Source organism: Pongo pygmaeus, chromosome 17, assembly GCF_028885625.2.
Source record: "Pongo pygmaeus isolate AG05252 chromosome 17, NHGRI_mPonPyg2-v2.0_pri, whole genome shotgun sequence".
Lineage (NCBI taxonomy): Eukaryota > Metazoa > Chordata > Mammalia > Primates > Hominidae > Pongo > Pongo pygmaeus.
In genome coordinates this window covers 23,811,504-23,827,915 of record NC_072390.2, presented here as the reverse complement: position 1 = coordinate 23,827,915, position 16,412 = coordinate 23,811,504, and the positions used below count along the sequence as shown (strand labels likewise).

General features: G+C 39.6%; 1 long non-coding RNA gene across 1 annotated transcript; it reads right to left on the bottom strand.

Moving 5' to 3' along the window:
- Nucleotides 1–271: 271 nt before the first annotated feature.
- On the bottom strand, nucleotides 272–16,095 carry LOC129018825 (uncharacterized). The gene is made up of 4 exons (XR_008495432.2): nucleotides 13,682–16,095; nucleotides 3,392–3,558; nucleotides 3,016–3,152; nucleotides 272–516 (listed from the first exon to the last, which is right to left on the bottom strand). It is a non-coding gene; the product is annotated as an uncharacterized LOC129018825 (long non-coding RNA).
- Nucleotides 16,096–16,412: the final 317 nt, after the last annotated feature.

Sequence of the window (16,412 nt, the reverse complement as noted above, 5' to 3'; positions counted from 1 at the left end):
TGAGTGCAGCAGAGTACAATTATTAAAAAAGTGACTAGAGGGGTCATTCTCCACTGACTTTAGGAATGTAGTTGCTAGTTTGACAGAGGCATGGTCCTGGAAGTGATGCTTTGGAAGGCAGGCTGTGTGCAGGATGCTCGGGAGGAGCTGAGGACGGCTGCTTGATATTCAAGGGAAAGATTCCTCTTTAAGTCTCTGGATAGTCAACAGAAAGCCATCATAGGCTTCAGATATATTAATGTATTTTAGAACTACCAGTAATGTTTTCAGCTTTGTTGGCATAAACTTTTGATAATTTTTATTAAATTGCTGACGCCAAATGAGGAAGATGTCATTGGTTGCCTGCATCCTGTTGGCAGTGTGGCCGGAGCACCCAGTTTCCTTTCTCTCTGCAGTTGGTCTGGGGAAATTGCTATAGGAGAATCATGGCACATCAGAGCTCACTTCTGTGATTCCAGTGAGGCTGCATTCCTTCAGGCTTGACTCTAGGATTGGGGGGTGTGTGTTCTTTTTTTTCTAGAGTGACAAGAGTAGGAAAAGAGTAGAGTGGACCGGTTAGCTTATTACCAATGCTGTGCAACAAAAGACAGTAGGCTCCATGGTGGGGCTTTGGAGGAGGCTTCTCTGTGCCCTCTCAGACCTCAAGCATGATGGCTTTTAAAATGCTTGTCGTGGCCAAGTCACACATTCAAAGTGGAACAGGTGTTGTGGTGCCCACACGTGTCTCCTTGCTTACTGTTGCTATGCCCTGGCCTGACTTACTGTCAACTCCTGCATTCCTTTATCTATGGGCTTGTTTTCTGGCCACCAAAACCCACGGTGTTGGCCCATGCAACAGAGCAGCAATGGGGTTACTTTGATGTGTGGGGGAGGGAATTAATATCCCCTGGGAGTCGTTCTCAGCCAATGAGAGAGATGGAGGATAAATCCCTTCAGTATTTCATCGCTTGGATGCAAGGCGAGGCCTCTGGGCACATGCTCTGCCGTGGCTCCTGGAACTTTCTGGGGCCTCAGCGCCTACTGGTCTGATGAGGCTGCATGCACTGGCTGTCTCCACTCCCTTGTCTCATGGCCCTGCTCCCACTGTGATGTTTCCTTCACATCCCCAATAAACTACCTGAGCTCAAATCCTTGTCTCAAGGTCTACTCCTGTGAGGACCAAAAAGACATTATGCAAATCAAGTAACAGTGACAATCTGGAGTGAGGCTGAGCAGCCACATAGAGGAAGCTCATTATACCCGCAGACCACTGCCTGATGCTGTGAAAGTCTTCGGCCTGTATCACTCTCTGTGTAGTTACAGCAAGCAATACTAAAAGTGAAAACAACGTTCCTTAACCCAGTATGATGATTTATCTATGTTCACTCTTTCTATATACTCTTCTTCAATATTTAAAAAGGCTCAAGGAGATGAACTCTAGATGTTTATTCTTCTATATGAATTGAAGTTGTGCTTGAGAAGGGTAAGAACATTACAGGATCAGCTCTAAAGGATCTTGATCATTTTTAATCTATCCCCATAGGAAAATGTGGCCATCTCCATGGTTGTTGAGGTTGTCCTTTTCAGGATAAAGGATCATACTATATTTCAGATAAAAATTCACCTTTAGAATAATGTCTGTTATTTCTAATTTTTCCCATTGGTTCATGGAACAAAGACTTATTCTGCACTTACTGTGTGTGAGGTCTGTAATAGAATCCAGTGATTCATGTGTTTTGGGAAGTATTTAATGAAGAAACATAACTCTAATACTTTAAAAATTTTATTAACAATTTAAACCCATTTATTCAGTAGGAAGTATATTTTCTCTGCTCTGAACACCCAGATCACTTATATTTTATTTTTCTGATGGCATTTACATTTTAGCTTGCAATATTTTTTTTGTAAACATCTTCTGTAAATAGTCTCTACTAGATTATAAACTCCTTGAGGAACAAACCATGTAGTATTAGCATCATTGCTCCTATGTTGCTTAAAATATACTCTATTTAAAATAGAAGCCAAGTAAATATTTCTTATATAACTCTTTCAGGTAATATTCCTTCTAAAACTTGTTCATGATGAAACTTAGTTACCACTTTCATATCCATGCATAATTTATTGAGATCGTCTTAGACTTCTCTACACTTGGGCATTTTATTATTTAGAGAAACACAAGAAAACAAGACAACTAAATATCATATTCCTTCTTAGTGATTAGCATACTGGGGGGATAGGCTGGGAAGGTGAATTTCTGCTTTGAGTTGCTACATGGATAAATGGTCTCCAGGTTTCTCCCCATTGTTAAGATTCTATAAATTAGTTAGTAGGGGAAACGTGCTTATTGATGGCTGAGCAAGACCAGTGAAAGAGAAGGTTCTTCTTTTGCTATTAAGAGCACATCCCATTTAGCTTATGTAAACTTAATGGTCATAAAAAGCATTTCCATATGATGAGTGCATCTAGATAATTCTACTAAAAATCTAATGCCATTGCCAGTATGGAGTTTAACTATTCAGGTACCAAGAAACTTGGTGAAAATTCATAGGTAACTGGATTATTTCTTGAATTTTACTTGATGAATACTTTTGAGTGAATGTGAGAGACCACATGGATTTCTTATTCACCTGGATTTTTAAAGGAATAGGTGGGTTAAAGTGAATAAATCTAGTCTGGGCATTGATGAAGGCATGGCAGTCTTTGAAGTGAATGGTAGGGATATGAGTGTGATTTACTATTATCATAATTGAGGTTTTGTTGGTTGAGGTTTTATTGGTCGAATTTATACACAATTCTTAATATACGTATCTGAAATAATCTAAGAAGCCATGTATTTTTTTTTTAACAACCAGAAAATAGTGTAGGATATTTAATTGTGGGAGGCTTTGACTGTCTTGGGCATCAGCCTCCTCCTGCCACTGGAGGTGCTGTGACCCACGGTGGGAGAACCCATGGAATCCGATTGGGAACCCACTTCCTCCTCCCCACCAGACCCTTCCAGTGGCTCCTCCTCCCCGCCATAATTATTGTTATTACGGATTAATGTGGAGAAGGCAATCTTCATAAGAACCAGAGTTGCTGCTGTAATTTCCTCTAGTTGGCCTGGAGGGCTCCCAGCGTTAGGCCAGTGTGTGGGTCAGGCCAGACACAGAGAAGGCAGCATGGCACAGCACCTAGTAAATAGAAGCGGGTCATTACCTGGAGACCCCAGCGGCAAGTGGGCTGCCCACCAGGCCGCCAGGAAGTCTGCAGACAGCAGGCAGCCCAACCAGCAGGAGGGAAGTCCCAGAGAGAGAGGACCTGTAGGACTGGGCCTTTAGTGAGGCTGGTGGGCGTTATTCCTCAGGCCTTCCCTTGGGGAGTGGCGGTTGGCTGGCTTAAGCAAAACACACATGATGGGGACCTTTCTTACCTGACTCTGGGCTTGGTCAGGTTTCATCGTGGTCAGCTGCTGTGAGAGATGCTGGGGTTGGTGAGATGAGGAACCAGCTGTCTGCATTGCATGGGAAGGGGAAGTTTTAAAGAAGCTGAAGATATAATAACTGGATATGACTGGATTTCAAACAACTTACGGCAGGCCTAGAAATAGGTGGTGAAACAACATAAAATTATAGTAATTCACTGCATGGTTAGATGTTAATGAGACCTGGCATCAAACTTCTCAGATCAAGTCAGATGGCGTAGTCGAATAGAGGGGAACTAGACCCAGGAAGAGAGAGAGGTGAGCAGGAGCTGGAGGAAAGGATTGTGTGTATGTGCCAGGCTGTGCTAGGTACTTTCACACATGCAATTTTATTTAATTTTCACTGAAATTTTGCAAAGGAGGTATTTCTTCAGGCCCACTGATGGAGCTTGCTGGAAGTCTGGATAAACTTGCTGGGGGGTCAGTCACGTAACTTGTAAATGAAAGAGCTGGCCTCACACCCAAGCCTACGTGACACCAAAGCCCTTGATTCCAACAGGACACAGGAGGGAAGGAAGGAGGGAGGATGAGAGAGAGGGAGGGAGACAGAGAGAGAGAAGGAAAGCAGGAAAGGAAGGAAGGGGAAGGGAAGGGAGGAAGGAAGGGAGGAAGGCAGGCAGGAAGGAAGGGTAATACTCATTAATAAAGGGCCACAGGAGGGTGGAGGGGAAAGGAGGGAGGGAGAAAGGAAGGAAAGAAAATACTCATGAATAAAGGGCCACAGCGTGGCAGGGTGGACACAGGCAGGAATGCCACCAGGAGGTGCTGGGTGGCTTAGCGTCCCGCTTGGGCCTTGCAGATCCACTGCACTCACAGGGCGATGGGTGGGTCTCCTGGAGGGTGCTGCTTCACTTTGCCTCAAATCACCTAAGTTGAGCCTGGCATAAGAATATTATTTCGAATCAGTTATTGTGGGGAAAGGGCATGGAAAATTATTAGGATTGTCTTGAAATAGTGAAAAGAATGCTCCAAGGAAGAAGTTTTATGTGCCTGGGGTGTTTTACTTGGCCTTGGCTTTCCATGGCTGAAATACAATCAATCAAATTCTGAAAATAATTATTAAAATAATTACCCCTTGCTTGAGAAAGGAAAACTGATTAGATCCAAAGTTTAAAAGTCTCCACAGGCAGATGGAGGAACCAGGAAGGGCTTGGCCGTCGGCAGGCCTTGCAGCAGGCGCTGGGCTGAGGCCTGGGGGGTGCTCCCTCTCTCTTCCCCCGATGCCTGTGAGAGGGCCTCGGGCTCTGGGGGGGCCTCAGTGGTTAATGTGCAGTTTGTAAATGCACTTGCATTTATGAGCAGGACATCAGGATGCATTATTAATGCCCAACTGAGAAGAATAACAAGAGGCTTTTGTGGTTTATGCAGTAAACTGTGTTTTCACTTAAGAGGGGAACATAGTAAATACAAATTGATGATACAGGCAATAGTAATCATAAAACCACAGCACAGGCAGGCTGACAAGAGAGGTCCCGTGCCAATTTGTAGCTATTTCCATGGCACCCATTTGCCTTTAGAACATTTCCATCCTGGGTAGTTGGGTATCAGCAAATACTCCTGTCACTTTAGGAAGCTTTGTTTATGCACAGATCTCTGAGTTACTGTGGTCTAGAAAGACCAATTATTGTTCAGATACAATTTAGCTGACAAACTTATTTAATGGTTATCATTTTCAGAACACAGCTCTTTCATTTTTAAATAATGTGATTAAGAATACGATGAATTGAAACCAATTTTTCTTTTTTTAAAATTTCTAATAATAGAAAAATACTAGTTCTTATTGAGACATTTTTTTTTTACACTTCTTGTTCTGAGAGAACCTGGTGTTTACGAAAACTTTAGGGTTTTCAGCAATTAAAGAATATGCATGTCAACAAAGAGACAGCTTGGACATGCAGGTCTCTGGTACATGAATCCTTGATTTATGAGTCATTGGACAGCAAAAGTGGGCTTTTCTGGCTGCACCCACATTACTGAAGCCACAGCTACAGGAGCCATTGCTTTTGGTCAGGACCATCTCAGCGGCAGTTTGGGTAAAATGGGTTTCTATGGGCTGGCCAGGTAGTCTAAATCACCATGTGTAGTTACCTGGGGAAAGAGACGTTAATTGCAAACAGTCAGGTTGGAAAGGGTGATGGGAGTGTAACCCATTCTCAGGTTGAGAGCTACCCTCAATGATTCATCAAGTCAATTCTATGTAGGCTTACTTCTAAATGTGACATATCAGAATATCTCCCCAACAAAGCCCTTGAAAGAACACTTAAGGTCAAGATACAGAAAGCCTAGCAGCAGTTCTCATGGGGTTCTTCTTAAAACAGCAACAACAACAACTGTTTCTGCGTATTTGAATATTTCAGATATTTGTCTAAAATTTGCAGTATTATGGATGTCAGATTTACAAATTATTTTCTTTCCACTCATCATAATCTATGCTTTTTATAGAAAGGAAAAGCACATCCTCAAATTCCATCTTTGTCACTTTTAGCAATAAACAATCAATTTAGGAACAAAGAAAAGACCTCATGTACATAAAAGTAAAGAGGTTGGTTGATAGTGTGTTTATGTCATGCAAGATGTGGTCTATTTTAAAGAAAACAAAGAGCACTAGAGATTTTACTCTCGTTTATTACTTATTTTTAAATTATGCATATAGCTTTCATTTTCTTAACAAAAGATGGCATAAGTGATCACAAAAGGAATTGGGCAATTTATTTGGGGGAAATTTCTCCTTTAATAGTAAAAAACAAATTTGCAAAGAGTATAAAGGTTCAGCTGCAGAGCCATCCAGCCCCAGAGATCGTCTTTCTGATTTATCCCAAGCCTTTCCAACATATTCACCTCTCTGTCTCTGTCTTTCTCTGACACTTTTATTTATGATGTTGCTGTTTAGTGATCACAGAAGCTGCCCAATGTAAACATTTCCCATTTCCTTTTCATAAACCATAGAAAAGTATAAGAAGGACTGGTATTTCTGAATCTCTTTGTTCAGAAAACATGGAGCTGGATATAGTGGTTGCATGACTGATTTCTGAGCATAAGTGGCTAAATTATTCAGAAATGAAAACTATGTGCTTTAATGTTAGATTATGGTTTTGCATTCTTTAGTTTGTCATAGAATTTATTGCTCCGAAGAATGATTACATGATGATTTCAGATTAGGGCCAGATGTATATCCAGAATGTAAAACTGCAGAGAGAAATATATAACATATGGTCTGGAATTCTTAGGAAAGTTATGAAACTTCTGGGTCTCAAGAATTATTATGACCTGAATGTTACAAAATGAGGTCACTTTAAAGATATTTATACTTTTTAAAATTACAGTTGTGTCATTAGCTGAAAGAGAATGAGATACTGAGAGGTTTGGGGCCAAAAACTTAGTGGCACAAACTTCTTGTCTCTGTAGAGTGTGTATTATATTCTTACCCCAGTGTCTGCAAGCCTGTAGCACCCTCTTCATGGAAAGAGGAACACATCTGCTCTTCATGAGTCGAATTGCTGCTCTTCGATAAGCTAGCCGCATGGTTGGTGGAACTGGTACCCACAGACACTAGGATGATTCTGGAGGCCTGGGTTATTTTCCTTCTTGAGGGTTGTAGCTACTTTTAGATTAAGTTTGAGCACATTGCTAGGTGTTATGGAAAAAATGTTTGTGTCCCTCCCAAATCCATGTGTTGAAGCTCTAACCCCTAATATAATGGTGTTTGAAGGTGGGGCCTTTGGGAGGTGATAAAGATTAGACGAGTTCACGAGGGTGGGGTCTCCTGATAGGATTAGTACCCTTATAAGCAGAGACACCAGAGAGCTCCTTCTTTCTCTCTCCCCGAGTGCACAAAGAAGAGATCATGTGTATAGCGAGACAGCAAAGATGCCGTCTTCCAGCCAGGGAGAAGTCCTCTCCAGAACCTTACCTTGCTAGCACCATGATTTCAGTCCCAGCCTCCAGAACTCTGAGACAATAATCACTCAGTCTATGGTATTTTCATATGGCAGCCTGAGCAGACTACAGCATCGGGTGTAAAAAGAGAAGATTGAACTAAATAAAAGAGACTCTCTTACCCTCTGTAGTAGGCTGAATAATGGCCACCCAAGATAAGAGGTCCTAATCCCTGGAACCTATAAATGTGACCTTATAAGGAGAAAAGTTAAAAGATCCTTTTTTTTTTTTTGAGACAGAATCTTGCTCTGTCACCCAGGCTGGAGTGCAGTGGCACGATCTCTGCTCACTGCAACCTCCACCTCCCGGGTTCAAGCAGTTCTCTGCCTCAGCTTCCCAAGTAGCTGGGATTACAGGCACTCACCACCATGCGGCTAATTTTTGTATTATTAGTAGAGACGGGGTTTTATCATCTTGGCCAGGCTGGTCTTGAACTCCTGACTTCGTGATCCACCCACCTCGGCCTCCCAAAGTGCTGGGATTACAGGCAAGTTAAAGATCTGAACATGGGAAGAGTATCCTTAATTCTCCAGGTGGGCCCTACATCCAATCACAAGTGTCTTTATAAGAGAGGGACAGAGGGAGACCCCCACACACACAGAAGAGGAAGAGGGTATGTGACCATGGAGGCAGAGATTGTAGTGATGTGGCCACCAGGAACGAGAGGAAAAAAGTGGGTTTTCCCCTAGGACCTCAGGAGGGACCATGGCTCTGGTGACACCTTGCTTTTGGAGTTTGGGTCTCCAGACCTGTGAGACAATTACTTTGTTGTTTTAAGCCACTCAGTTTGTGGTAATCTGTTATCTGCCACAGGAAACTAGTATCCTCCAACTTCTTACTACTTCTGACTACAGGGCTTGTTAACTGGATATGCAAAGCTCTTACCTTGAGGTTTGGGCTTCCCTCTGTAGGTAGCACAATTCAAGTCTTAAGCCTGGCTGTCTTATAGAACAGGAGAAGGTCTGAGAGAAATTATTTTACCCTCTGGGTAATTGCTGACAATAACATGTCTCCTCTCAGGCCCAGAGATCAGACTCAAGTACAGTGTGTGTGATGGTATTTGGCAATTTAGCCTTTTGTTACTTCTATAGGATAGTCCATTGACTATGTCAAGGGCATGGTGCAGAAAAGACAACTGATGATAATTAGAAAATTACTCTGCTACCAAATTGCATCTTAATTCTTTGAAAGCGCTACATTAATTTTCTTTTTAATATTTCTGCTTTGCTTTCTGTTTATGGCAAAGAATGCTTGAGGTGATGTTTCTGGAGTATGAACCTTTTATATGGCTACCAAACAAGTAGAGAAAATGTTAGTCTAATAACAGCCTCAACATTATCCTTTTTCTATAAATTATTCTAATGTTTGGATTAGAAGAAAGCCATTTGGTTGTTGGAAAGGTCATTTTATTCTCAAAGGACCAAGAGAAGGGGATCCTCTGAGAACTCTTTTACTCGAAAAGGCCAAAAAAATCAGGCCAAAATTAATCGGAAGTTTGATTTTGAATCTCTGTTGGGGATTTGGCTGAGGATCAGCCCAATAATGGATAGCACATGCATAAACTCTTCTGCTACCTCCATCTTCTCCTCTGGATTTCCTTCCTTTTTTGAGATCTGCATCGAATGTTTTTCGAGTGTCTACGCTTGTTGTTCATATTTGCCAGGAAAAAAACAGTATGTGCCTTGTTCTCTTGTCAGTCAACTTCTTCTTGTGAATGTTATAGATGGCTGGGCCAATCGCCCAGTTCCCTATTTTTCTGCTTTAAATGATCGAAACTTAAAGCAATAAATACTAACAAATACCATTGTGTCATTTTTCTAAAATCTTTCTGGTAATCTCTGAAGCTACTAATTAGTTACTCATGAAGAAAATAAAGCATAAACAAAAGCTCTGCAAATCCCTGCCTTCCTGTTCATGATGAGAAACTGAACAAACAAATATTTCCAGAGTTAATACCTGAGAAGTTATGCTAGAGATTGCATTAAAAAAGTATACTCTGCACAGGGGATTCAACTGTGTGCTAGAGAGTCTCATTGTTGAATTATTTCATTTCCCCCATCTTTGGCCTTTTAGGGGGTTACCTACAATCTAGTTAAAGAATCACTTATATTTTTAATTCATTCAGCATCTGAAGCATTCACATCTTTGCCATGTGTTAAATTTGAGTAAAGCCCTTGAAGTGTGATTACAGAAGAAAGGATGCTAAAAAGAGGAGAATATCTCCCACACGTGTAGACAACCAGTATTCAGGGATCAGAAGAGCCAACAGTTCTTGGCCGCCGTTATGATAGAGGCCTGGTTTTGACCAAATCTGAGATGTGCAAGTACAATATGCAGCAGCCCTGGGGAAAGCGCTCAGGCTTAAGCAAGCCCTGTCGAGGAGATTCTAGATATCTTAATCATCATCTATATCTGGAGCTCAGTAATTCCCAGATGGGCCATACAGTGTGACTGAAAAATGTTTCTCAGCTCAGAGATGTCAACAATGCACATTTTTTCCTCCATAGATTTGTCCACCTTAATTTGGTGATTGTAACTAAACAGTGTTTCCTATTTGTACCAACCAGAAGAATTTTAAAAATTATTCATTAAAACAGTTTTATTCACTCAGTCATGAACATTCCCAGACATTTGTGGCCTTCTGGATTCTGAATAAGGTAAGTCTCATAACATGTACATGGAGGCTTGAAAACAACGTTGAAAACAACGAGGGCCATCTGTATACGAAGTGGGCAGCTCATCATAAGAGACCATGGTTATTGGCTAATGTTACGTGTTTCTATTCCAGAGAGTTACAATTAACAGCACCAGTGATCATTGTAATGCAGTGCTCTAGGTTTCCATGAATTGAAACTTTCTGTTTTGTAAGTACCTGGTGCCAACCAATTGTGCAATTGGAGCTCTACCATAGTTAAAGTTTTCTGAGTTGTTACAAACTAAGTAACACCTTTAATTTGCCAGAGAAAATTGGGGGTGTTCAATGCATAAAAATTCCATTCTCCTTATCTAAAAATTAGCGAGATTTTAGTAAGTTTAACGTTTATCTAATGTCTATGTGAGATCCTATGCTAGGGATTAATGAGTATAGCACATAGAATTTCTTTGGGGCAGAGAGACAAAATGAAAAAAAAAAAAAACATTTAAGCCGGCTGTGGTGGCTCATGCCTGTAATCTCAGTACTTTGGGAGCCCGAGGTGGGTGGATCAAAAGGTCAAGAGATCAAGACCATCCTGGCCAACATGGTGAAACCCCGTCTCTACTAAAAATACAAAAATTAGCCGGGCATGGTGGTGGGCACCTGTAGTCCCAGCTACTCGGGAGGCTGAGGCAGGAGAATCACTTGAACCTGGGAAGCGGAAGTTGCAGTGAGTAGAGATGGCGCCACTGCACTCTAGCCTGCCGACAGAGTGAGACTCCCTCTCAAGAAAAAGAAAAAACATTTAAATGTGATAAATATATAGGGGCAATGGAAACAGAGATTTGGGGACACTGAGCTCAGCCTGAGGAGGCTAGGAGAGGTGATGCCTAACCTGAATCTTGAAGTATACATAGGAGTTTAGCAAATACAACTGAGAAGGACAATTCACAAAGAAAGAAGAGCATAAGCAAAGGCACAGACGCATACACATCTATGTAGGCATGATAGCTTGGAATTTTGGGAAGCAAAATGCAATCTAGAAACTGGTGAGAAAGCAAATGCGGACATCTGGTCATAAGAAACCGTGGACTCCATGTGGAGAATATTGGGCCTTATCTTCCACACGTTAGAAAGGTCATTCCAGCAGTAATGGAGACAGTAATTATAATGCCCCAGGAAAAAGAAGATAAAGGATTAGGGTGAAGTAGTCTGGTAGAGATGGAGAAAGGAAGATGGATTTAAATTTCTTTATAGTTTTGGTTTCTTCTAAGTTTACAGTCTAGTAAATCATAACTGTGTGTGAGGTGAGCATCAACACATGAAAAACTATCCTGGGGCTGGTTGCAGTGACTCATGCCTATAATCCCAGTATTTTGGAAGGCTGAGGCGGGTGGATCACCTGAGGTCAGGAGTTCAAGACCAGCCTGACCAACATGGTGAAACCCTGTCTCTACTAAAAACACAAAAATTAGCTGGGTGTGGTGGCGGGCGCCTGTAATCTCAGCTACTCAGGTGGCTGAGGCAGAAGAATCGTTAGGACCCAGGAGGCGGAGATTGCAATGAGCTGAGCTCACGCCATTGCACTCCAGCCTGGGCAACAAGACTAAAACTTTGTCTCAAAAAAAGAAAAAAAAACAAAAAAGAAAGACTATTCTGCATGTCAGGAAATCCTGAAGGCTGGGTTAACTCCTCTGGGGCAGCCCCAGTGAATCGTACTAGGAGCTCTGTAGGGATTGTGGAGATGGATGTTCTCTCTCCTTTTTCTGGTTAGAACCAATATAAAGGTCACAGTCTCAAGGTGTGTCACGTGACTCCAATAGGCAGAAGATGGAATAAAATCCATTGAAGCCAGTAAGGTAAGCAGAATTTTTGTTCCCATCCTTTGGGAAACTATGAACATTTTAGCTAGAATTTATTAAAAAAAACAAAAACTGTAGCCCTTTTGTCTCTTGGTCACAATAATTATAGAGTCAGCTATTGAAGTGTACAACATTTTAAGGATGTAGTTTCCTTCTGATAAAATGAGCTAAAATAATGGCATCACTTTAAAAGTTAAAATAGTATGTAAACTGTAATAATATTTTGTAACAACACTTTAATCCATTTGCTTTTACTTCTACATAGATACCTAGAAGTCATCTATCCACATTCAGTATGCAGTTACTGAGCTACTACCTTGTGACATGCACTGAGCTACTTGATCAAGGCATAATGAAAAAGAAGTGATTTTGCCGTTAATCACTTGTAGTAATCTCTGCAAATCTCTTGATGTTAGTTTATTCATGCATCTAAAAAAAAAAAGACATTTAGCCAGATGTCCTATGAGGTCCTTAATTTCTCTCTAAGCATTATTTTGTCTACGCCTGAAAAATTTTAACATTTTGCATTTCATGACAATTTTATTTAATCACTGAATGATATTCTTTGTGATTTCTTGTTTCACTCATTAATTGTTTCAAAGTGTTTAATTTCTAAACATTTGAGATTTTCCTATATATTTTCTTGTTGATTTCTAATTCAATCCTATTTTGGTCAGAAAACATGACTTGAAACTTTTAAATTTGAGTCCTTAAATTACTAAGCATATGGACCATTCTAGTAAATGTAGCTTACATACTTGTAAAGAATATGTATTCTGTTGTTGGGTGGCTGGGTAGCTCTATAAATATCAGTTTACTCTAGGTTACTGATAGTGTTGTTCAAACATTCTCTGTCTTTGCGCTGATTCTTTTGTTGAACTCATCTATAAATTGCTGGCCCACAGGCTGTCAAATTAAGAATGATTTTTGCATTCTTAAAAGGTCACACACACACACAGACTCAAAAAGAATATGTCCAAAGCTTGAAATATTTACTCTTTGGTCCTTTGGGAAAAAAGTTGACAGACTCTCGTATTAAAATATATAATTTAGAGTGTGGAATTATCTTTTTTTTTCTTTAATTGGATCAAGTTTTGATTCATGTACTTTGAAGCTTTGTTAAATTCATAACTTGCACATCTTCCTGATAATTTGACTACTTTATCATACTGTCTGTCTTTACCTCTGGTAATTTTTTTGTCTTTAAATTTGTATTATGTTTTATTAATTGAGACCTGTAGCCTTCTCGTGCTTATGTTTGCATGGCATATCATTTTCTATCCATTTACTTTCAGTATATCTGTAATTATACCTAATCTACATTTTTGGTAGACAACATATTATTTGATTTTTAACATACATTCTAGTAATTTCTTCATTTAGTTGCATCATTCAGCTCTTTAACATTTAATGTAATTATTCTATAGAAAAAAACCCAAAAAACTAAAAACATTTAATGTAATTATTCCAATGGTTAGATATGAAGATATCATTTTATTATTTGTTTTCTACTTATCCCTTCCCTTGTTTGGATTATTTGAATACTTTTATAATTTCAATTTAATTTTCTTATTGACTTTTAGCTATATTTCTTTGCATTATTATAGTGATTGTCCTAGAGATTATGGTACATAACTTAAGCCTTTTACTGCCCACTTTAAGTTAATATTTTACCACTTCCTATAAGATATAGAAACCTTACAACACTACATGTCTATATATACTCATATTCTTGATGCTATAGTTGTTTGTGCTACACCTCTATTTTAAATGGCAAATAAGAGTAAGGGAATGTGACTCACTCACAGTTTCCAGTGATCTTCATTCCTTTCTGAGAATCCAAGTTTCCATCTGCTATCATTTTCTTCAGTCTGAAGACTTTCTTTAGAAACTTTTATAATGATTTCCCTAGTTTATCTTTTATCTGAAAATATTTCTATTTTCCATTAATTCTTTAAGTATAGGTTCACCAGTTACAGAATTCTGAGTTGTTCAGCCTCTTCTTTGACCACTTGAAAGATGTTGTTTCCCTCTCTTCTGGCCACTTTGACTTTTGATGAGACAACCCCACTAACTGAATTGTTTTTCTTTATTTAATGTGTTATTTTTCTCTTTCTGCTTTCAAGATTTGCTCATCCCTTTGATGTGGAAATTTTTGATTATGATGGACTTCATGTTTATTCTGTTAGGTGTTTGTTGATCATCTTGTGTCTTTAAATTTCTGTCTTTCATCAGATGGGGACATTTTCAGTCGGTATTTCCTCAGATATATTACTTTTCCCCCATTGCCTTTCTGTTCTTCTGGTACTCTAATTAGATTTATGTTGCATTGTTTTGTATTATTTAACAAGTCAGTCCCTGGTACTCTATTCGTGCTTTTCATATTTTAGCTTTTATTTCTGTTTGTCTTAGTCTGTTTCTGTTGCTTATAACAGAATACCTAAAACAGTGTAATTTAAAAGAAAAGGAATTTATTTTTTTCAGTTATGGAGACTGAGAAATCCAAGGTTGAGGGGCTGCATCTGGTGAGGGCCTTTTTGCTGGTGAGGCTCTGTAGAGTCCCACAGTGGTACAGGGCATCACACGTTGAGAGGGTGAGCTTGGTCAGGTCTCTTTTTTCTTATGAAGCCAGTAATGTCACTCCTGTGATAACTCGTTAATCCCTGAGTGGATTAATCCATTCATGAGGGCAGAGCCAACATGATGCAGTCACCTCTTAAAAACTCAACCTTTAGATATGCCATATTGGAGATTAAGTTTCAACATAAGTTTCCGAGGGGACAGATATCCAAACTATGGCACCATTCTTCACATTGTGCTGGGTCATATTCATTGCTCTGTCTTCAAGTTCACTTACTCTTTCCTCTGACATCTCCATTCAGCTATTACATTTATTCATCTAGGACCTAACTGGGACCCAATAGCAAGCCAAGAATTGATTTTTAGGAGAAGAATTACTTATTGCAGATAATTTATTTTTTCAGTTTTAGAATTTCCATTTGGCTCATTGTTATTATTTCTATTTCTAAGGTGAGATTTTGTAAAATTTCACTTATTGAGAACATATTTATTGTACCTGCTAAAGATAATTATCATAGCCACTTGAAAATCATCAATTATTAGTTTAAATATCTGAGTCATCTTGGGGTGATTCACAGGTGATTTTGTTTTCTCTTGAGAATGTGTTTCCTTTTCCTGGTTCTTTTTACTTTGGTAATTTTGGACATTATAACATTTTCTCCAATGCTTGTTTTAATTTTGCAGGCAATTGTCTTGTTTGAACTTGAACTGAAAACTTTATTAGATGGTGGCTCTGTTCTCAGTTTAGGTAGTTTGTCATTAGCTAAGCTGCTTTGAGTCTATTCTATGAAGGCAGGTTCCTAAGTCACTCAAAGATGTGGGTAGACATATTTTGGAATCTCTTCTTGGATTTTTCTGTTCCAAAGTTTTTCCCACTCTAAACAACAGTTTTCCCGAATCAGTTTTCTAATTTCCCAGGTCAGAAAAATTAAGTTTTCTCTGCTGGTGTCTCTGCTGCCTCATGTGCTATGCCAACAATACTTGTCCCCAAGCTAAAGGCCCTGAAAATGATACCTCCCTTTGTACAACTACCTTCCTGTAAGTATGTGTCTCCACTGCTGTTATGTCTGCTTCTGCTCACTCCTGATGATGCCTTCAGTCTGGTGCAACACAAAACACCCATTTCATTTATAGCAGCCTGGATTAGTTCATTTTCAACCAGGATCCAATAGCAAGCCAAGAGCTGGTTTTTAGAAGAAAAGCTACTTGCTGAAGAGAGTGGAGCTTTGTTGCAAAACTCAGGGGCATGCTCTGTGATTTTCCTATTGGAATTTGCCACATGAATTTGCCACAGCCTCCCAATAAACTTATAGACACACTGAGGGTCTTTTCAATTCACTGAATCATAAAAGCTAACGGGCAAGGTATTTTGCCCTGTAGTCCAAAGGGTTGCTTCATAAATGAGTTAGAACAATACATTCAAATATGGAAGTGTTCTCTTTAAAATTTAACGGGCCAATTAAGCACAATAATTTTTTTAATGGTAGGTGTTCCCAGTGTAGCAAATTGTCTTTAACTTGGGAGGTGATATTTGAACATACCGTAGACAAATTGGCCTCCTGAATTTTTACGGGATTCACTCTTCATCCTTTGTCATGCATATGTCTTACCAGGGCATCTAAGGTACCGATGATTACTCTAGCATCAGGTCCCATCTTTGTGATGTCACCAATGCAGTGGACCAATAAAATATCTTTCGTTCGGGGGAGGAGGAGGATAGGATCAACATCTCTGATGATTGAATTTTGCATGGCAGGGAGCTATAGAATTGATGTAGTCCTGAGATAAGAACATAAATGTGTACCGATAATCTAGACAAGTGAAAAATAGATTCCAGTGTTTTCTGCTTATTGGAATGTGAAAAAAACATTTCTTCTAGGTCAAGAGCTTCTTACTAAATACCTGGTATGTGTTGATTTACTCTGGGAAAAACATCCAAAAGAAATAGCAGCTGCCA